We start from the raw sequence: 7,517 nt of genomic DNA, 5'->3' as shown, positions 1-7,517 counted from the left end.
TGAAAAGGATTTAATAGTTTGTGTTAAAGCTAATATGGTCCATTAGGAGCTGTCATTTTATAAACAATGAAGATATGTTACCCTCTCCTTAGTAGTAAAGTCATTCTAAGCAAGAATTGTAAACAGTCAGTAATGATCTATAGAACATGAATGAAAGACAATTAAAACTACATTTGAAAAATGTGCTTTTGGTTCCTATTTGATTTCTTGTTAAATAAACCTACAGAGAGTCATATAGGGGTGTGCATGTATAATAAAGATTAGGAACGCATGTATGTATGTGGATTCCATGAACAATCATGCAACATTCATTATCTTAAAAACACTTCTATTTCCACAGCTTGAAATGCCTAAAGTGAACTGTTAAATCAACTGAAAAGTTTTTAGTAATTGTTCAACTGTCACTTCACTGGGTTGGGGGTTTGGGTTTTTTTTTTGGAGAACGAACAAATGTTTCGTGAAGACTGAACCTACTTTCTTTTAAAGCTGTGAAAACAAAATGTTATGGACCAAAATGGTGTTAATTTCAATGTGCTGAGTTCACTCTTTGCACAATGAGGCTTAATGTACTGTAAAACCTATACTTGCGTAAACAGGAAACATAAGGTCTGATTCTCCTAATACCACCTTCAGTCTTGCAGTGGTGTAAATCCAAGAGCTGCTAACTTTGTGTGAGTATAAGGAAGGGTATAGATTGCCCCTAAAGATTATCTCTGTCTTGGGGGGTGAGGGGAAGGGGGTGTGCCTGTTTTAGATCTGACATTGTGCTCTTCATTGCAGGGGACACATTACAGTGGACCAGGGGGTGGAGAAGGTACAAAGGACTGTGGATAGAGTGTAGTGTGCTTCAGCTATTCTTTGCTGCTGTAATGTTGCTATTATAACCCAGCAAAAGTTAGAGCAGCCTGGCCAGAAGGTTCTGTATGTCCAAATTCACTTTTATGCAATGACCCTTTTTATACCAAAAATTCATTATATGTGAGGTAAATTCTTATGTGATCAGTGTGGTCCCAGCCTGCAGTCAGCAGCATTGTGAGGTGCATTGTGGGAGTGACATGCACCAAAATATAGTCTCCCGTGTGGATCTGTGCCCCTCACTCGTCTGCAACATGTGTTTCTGTAGTTGCTATCCCTACTGTGGCTTCTTAGTGTCCCACTAGCTTATATCCTACCCTTCTCCCTGGTCCATCAGTAAAGCCTTCACCACCCTCTCTTCACACCAGCTAAAATTCACCACCACCCTGTGGTTGTGTGTATTGTCTGCTGTAGGTGAGTACCAAAATTTTCTTGTAAAAGTGGTAGAAATGGGTCTGGGGGTCAGTACAGTTGAGGTCCTGGAACATATCCCTATTTGTTACATTGCACAGTTGGTTCCCTTTATGCAAATTCAAGTTTTGCATCATTTTCCAGGAACATGTAGAGCATAAAGCGAAGGAAACTAGTATAGGAGAATGTGGCCTATTAACTCAATTGGAGTTACTCCTGCTGTACATGGGAAAATAAAGCTTCTAAAGCACATTTATGCTTTATTACTGCATGATCTGGCAGTCGATGGAATGAGGGTCAGATGCTACTGACAGAATGATATGCTTGAGAAAATGGACATACTTTCTAAGTGAATCCCTTCGATAAAAATGCTTTTTAAACAGCATTTATCTTCTTATTCAAAAGAGAGGCAAAAAAAGAAAGACTCTCATCACTGGGGCTATGCATGTACCTTCTAAAAGAGGCTGCTCCAGGGAGGTGCTTGTAGCAGAATTTGGAAGCCAGGTATGAAAACCTTAGTTAAAAGCAAAACACAAAAAATTGTGATGGAACAGAATCAAGTGGTAGATCCAAAATTATAGCTAGTGTTTAATGGTTTTGTAAAAAAACCCTCAACTATCCCTCCTTTGTTCAATTCCTGTATAAATTAATCAATGTGTTTTCTCAAAATGTTCACACAAAAACTGCCAGGAAAGAGAGGATAATAAATGTAATATTCATTTCTTGTGAATATTCATTACACACACACACACATACACACACACACACCTGTATGACTCCCTGTAGGTTTATTAATTCACCATTTTTTTAGTGCTGGGATCCTTATTTTCTCAAATATGTTTCAAGTGTTGGGGGAGAAGAGAGGGGGCGGAGAAGAAGAAGATTGTAGGTCAGCCCTCTCAATTGCTGTCAACTGATTTCACACTGAATTTCACAGTCTCGTAAGTGGATCCATAGTTTTAAAAAGTGGGGTGCATGAGCAGTGACTGGGGCCTCCTCATTGGCTGCTGAGGATAGCAGTCTCCTCATTTAAGTCCACCCGTGGCAGCAGACAGCCAATAGTCTTGCCTGAAGGTCTGCTGTGGAAAGCCTCTCATGCTCCCTGCCAGAGCACATTGATTTCTGTGCTCCAGCAGACTCGATTAGTCAAGTCGGCTCTGATGTGCTGGATTTCTGGCACATCAAAGTAAGCTCCCCACACATCTATAGGAGCCTTCAAGTCCTCATTTAAATTCCTGTTTAAATCAATATTAATCTCGCAGATTAATTTAATTTAAATGGAGTGGGATTGGGCCCTAAATTAACATTAGATACATGTCTCAGGTGATTTCAATATGGCTGATAAAATGCTAGTGAAAGTTCAAAGAATCTACAGTCATATGACAGCCCTAGTGATACACTGGAGGCCTTTGATGCACTGTAATGAGAGTCAAGAGGGTAGAAGTGTGCAACTGCTATCACTGAATGGAAGAGTTCTGAATACAGTGTATACTTTAAAGAAAGAAAAAGCTACTACTAGAAACTGGACTGATCTTTAAAGTTTGGAGGTGGACACGATCATCCTCAGTATTGAGTGACGTCAAAATCTTGACATCTGTGGGACTGCTCATGTGCTTAAAGTTAATCCCAGGCTTAAGTAACTTGCTGAAATGTATCGTGTGGCAGGGGGAGGGAGTATTCAGATTCAGAGCCCTAAACATACGAGCCTTTAGTTTCTGTTGTTTCATTGTTATTCTTATTGATTTGTACAGCAAATGCAAAAGCCTTGTTCCAGTACTACCATTGCTTATGGGAGACAGACCATTAACTTTAATGAGAGCAGAATCAGGCCCTGGTAGTTCCAAATGATATTTTAAAAGTTTCTGCTACCCAGTGATTTTCAAATGACTATAACGAAATGTCTCTGCTGTGTGCCTGCTTTTAAACTTTCCTGAGGATACAAGAAGATGGGGCACAGGTGAGGAAGGGAGAGTACTGTATTAAAATTTGTCTTGCGTTCAAGGAAACATTCAGAGCTTTATTGGTCTTCACGTCCATATACAAGATCAGAAAACAAAGTACTGATGCCATGGACAGGTGTATCTAATGTATTCTCATCAGACATCCTGGGAACAGTAGACCTTGATTGTTGAAATACTGTTAGCTACTTTACGTGGAGGTCTTGTTGGCAGTAAGCAGTGAATTGGTGTTTAGTGATGCAGGTGACAGCACTTATTAGTTTTGGGGAAAAGGAAAGAAATCTCAAAATTCTCAGGGAGACAGGCAGAGAGTCTTATGTGTTGATATGAGAAATTTATGCAAGCTTCCTCCCATTCTAATGAGGTAGAAAAAGCAGTTTTGCAGAAACACTGGTAAAAGAACAGCTAATGCCCTGATACAGGAAAACATGTATTTAAGACTATCTTTATTCAAGACAGCACTTAATCCCAAGCTTAACTTTGATTTACGTGCATGCTTATGCAGTATCCTGAATAGGGATGGTTTCCTGAATCAGCGCCTCAATTAGTTACAAACTGAGCTCTGTGTTCGTTTCATAATAATGATAAGATTTTGCACTTATGTAGCTCCTTTCATCTTAATATCTCAAAGTGTTCTGCAAATACTAACTAATTACACTTTTCTGCATCCCACCACAGTAGAAAAGTGCTGTTATTCCCATTTTATGTATGGAGAAACTGACACAAAAAGATTAAGTCACTCATCCAAGGTCACTGAAGAGAGTCTGTGACAGAATCAAAAGTGGCAAACCATCCAGATATCCATTTCTCTCTTTCATTTGCAAGATATCCTTCCTATTAATATGCAATGGGAAATGTAATCTAACAGCTTGATGTCAAACAAAGGTATCAAAATTTACATCATCCATAAAAATTTTCTTTAAAAAGGCAGATTTTGAAATAATGGAAGCAGAAGATATGTCTGATCTGTTGCCTGAATTACACATAACTTTGATGAACACACCCAGATGACTAAAATAATGAAAGTGATAGATTAGTGTATTGATGCATAATCACTGTCTGGAATGCAGAACTTATGAGCAGCATGATTTTGAGAACAATTACTTGTAATTAAAGCTGTGCTGGTTGCAAAAAAAATCCTTTGTGTGTAGCACCAATTAATTACTTCAATGAATGCGGTTCTTAAATGTCTGTGGTGCTATTTTTATCTGACCACGTTCAGAATTCAGAAGTGATATAAGATATGTATTGTTTAGAAGTATTATTTTGTTGTTCGTGTAAATACCTCCTTTTCTGATAGCATCTATGAATACTTTTAGAAGTAAGCACTTCTAAAAGAGTAGGATATGAATTGACTGTCATTGAGCTGAAAAAGAATTTTTGGCCAACAAATATTGTCCAAAGAAGTCATCTTTATGTAGCTTAACTATCTGCCAATCTCCTTTCTGATTTTTCGCTGTTAGAAGATAGTTAGTGAAACTAAAAGATGGTTTCATGTTCATGAGGGGTGGGAGGGAATCTAGCAATTTGCTGGTCTCTGCACTACACATCACTTTGAGGAAACTAAAAATGATACCATTCTCAGACTGATGCTACTAGTCAAATTTCTCCGAACTTCAGCATTGCCAAGTCAGATCATACTTGGTGCAAGCTCTATCACAGTATAGCAATCATTTGATGGAAGGCACTTCTGTTGTACTCTAGTTTTATGGGTTTTTAATAATTAATCCCTCTACCCAGACTGGAGTTTTGGATAAAAAAAGAACCAAGATTTGGGCCATTGCTGTTTTAGACGTTCCAAAGTCAAAAACCCAACAAACATGATTTTGGAGAAAAATTCAAAACACAAATTATTCAGCCCAGCAGTAATTAAAAATAGATACAGAGTTGCTGAGCCCATCCACCTCCCACTGTATGTTGTTTATTCATCAGATAACCAGTTAGGCCCGCATAAGCAGCTATTAATTCCTTTTAGGACCTCGCTACACATTACATTTACGACATGATTAACTATTTAAGTATGCCTTAAATTGTTACCCAACTACATGTTCAACCAATTAAATAGTGTGATAAGACAAGCAATAAGCTACAAAGTTATTCCACAAAAATACTGAATAACTTTGTAGCTTGTTCTAATCATGCCATTAACTGAGCATGCAGCCAAGTTCTCCTCTGTGGCAGGAGACCCCCATCAACTGAGGGACTTCCAGCCACAGGGGTGCACTAACAACTGCCAGTCCCACAGATGAAAAGGCTCTCAGTGGCATCAGCATTTCTGTGAGCCTCGTCAACTATGGGGCTTGCAGCAGGGGGAACGTTGACACTGCTGTGAGTAGGTTTGCAAACTCTGACTGAAGCTATTCTGGGAGGTTTTTTCCAATAAGATGTAATGTCATTAATAGGCATGCACTGATAGAGATTTTTTGGGCCAATACTGATGGGCAATTTTTAATGAGCCATATTGGCCAATACTGATCTGATTGCTGATATGCAGCCTGGCAGCATTTGGCTGGTAAAATTGTTTCGTGGAATGGGTGAGGGGAGAGGAAAGGAGCATGGGTGGGCATGGGGGGGGCAGAGTGCAGGATGGTACCATGAACAGCTCATCTGTGGGGTATGGGGGGGTGGCTTCTGCCTCTGCATGCACTACAGGAGGGCATGGGGGCATGTGCCCCTGGATTTCCACGTGTGGTGAGGGCAGGCTGCCACTGCAGGCTGGGGCCAGGGGTAATGCCAGGCTCTTCCCGGCGGGGGGGGGTGAGGAGGCCAGGCTGCACTCGGGGTGGGCGGTGGCAGTGCTGGGAGGGAGGTTACAATAGGGGCTACAGCCACCCCAAAATTCACTGTAGCCTTCCTCCCAGTGCCACCACCGCCTGCCCCAAGTGCAGTTCTGGCCCAACCATCACTCTGGGAAGAGCCCAGTGCCACCCCTGGCCCCAGCCCACAGCAGTAGAAGCCCACCCTCACCCTGCACACAGGTCCGGGACACATGCCCCCCATGCTCTCCTGGGGTGCGTGCAGCAGCGGGAGCCACCACCCCATCCCTGCACCCCCTGGATGAGCTGCTCACAGCTCTATCCTGAACTGCCCCAACTGTGCAGCATCTGCCCCAGCCCACTCCCTCCCTCACCACTGGGACCTCAATCTGCCCCCCAGCCCATGGCCCTTCCCTCCACCCCTGCCCTTCTCCAAAACAGACTTACCTGCCAGACATTACTCTCCGTGCTGCTGGGCTGTGCTTCTGTCTGCCTGCATGCTGCCTTGCGGCTGAACTTAGACATAGGGCATTTATCAGCTGCTCAACCCGTTCACAATATCAATCTCCCAGATTGCTTTCAGTAGTCACCAGGAGATCGACGCCAATTCCGGTAGACTCCCGGCCCACCCAGGAAGCTTGGCAACCTTAGCTGTAAGCCTCATCAGCTACAAGGCTCACAGCAGGGGCAGCATTGTCGGCTGTGGGGCTTATAGCCATGGGAGCCAGTGCAGGGGGAGCCTAGATCATAATGCCCATATGGAAAGGCTGAGTCAAGTCAGTCCTAAGGCCACTGCAACCGTTGGGGCACCTGAGATGTTGTGACAGCCCTCCTCTACTCTGATGAGGTTAGTTGAGTTGCTTTGCATCACTGGTGATTCTTCAGGCAGTGACCTGGTGGTGCCTATCTCCCCCCCCGCCTTGACAGTTCTTGCTTTTAGTCCTGATGGGTGTCCACACACCCTTTTCACCCAGGCTAGCCTAGGTGGGGGTGCTAGTTTAATCACCAACAACCTGACCATGGAATGGGTTGTATTGGTTTACAAAGTACCAGATAGCAGACAAGAGAAACCTGGCCTGGCAAGTGCATTAATGATGCCATTGGATCTTTACCTGAATATGTAGAGTGGCCCTAACTGGCAGCTGTGGCCCCTTCAAGTAGTAGTTAAGCTCCCTCTTCCTGGAAGCTCGAAAGTAGTAAGGCCTCTCTTCCTAAAAATATTTAGGCTCCTTTTGGCAGTCCTAACTATCAACTTAGGGTATATACAACCACTACATCTAGATCAACTCAACTAGGGTTAACTCGATCTAAATGCCCATCTGCGTAGACATTCATAAGGGCTAAATCAGGCCAAAACTGGTGGGCCTAAGCTAAAATAGGTCACCTGAGGAGGTGAGCTAACTTAGATCAGGAATGGGTTCATCTGATCTAGCAAATGCTTATACACATTTGCAATTCATATCCTGGGGAAGATCTTAGAAAAGTTTATTAAGAAGGCCATCCTTGATGGACTGGCCCAGGCTAACATTCTAAGGGA

At 42.6% G+C, this 7,517-nt stretch overlaps 1 long non-coding RNA gene across 1 annotated transcript in view; it reads right to left on the bottom strand.

Moving 5' to 3' along the window:
* Nucleotides 1–909: 909 nt before the first annotated feature.
* The window catches only part of LOC109306046, an 11,429-nt gene continuing 4,821 nt past the window's right edge, over nucleotides 910–7,517 (bottom strand). The window contains exon 3 of the long non-coding RNA XR_002099826.1: nucleotides 910–919. This is a non-coding gene — a long non-coding RNA (uncharacterized LOC109306046). The remainder of the gene's footprint in view (nucleotides 920–7,517) is intronic.

Source organism: Crocodylus porosus, unplaced genomic scaffold, assembly GCF_001723895.1.
Source record: "Crocodylus porosus isolate Cpor-Errol unplaced genomic scaffold, CroPor_comp1, whole genome shotgun sequence".
Taxonomy (NCBI): Eukaryota; Metazoa; Chordata; order Crocodylia; family Crocodylidae; genus Crocodylus; species Crocodylus porosus.
This window is presented reverse-complemented; position numbering and strand designations above follow the sequence as displayed.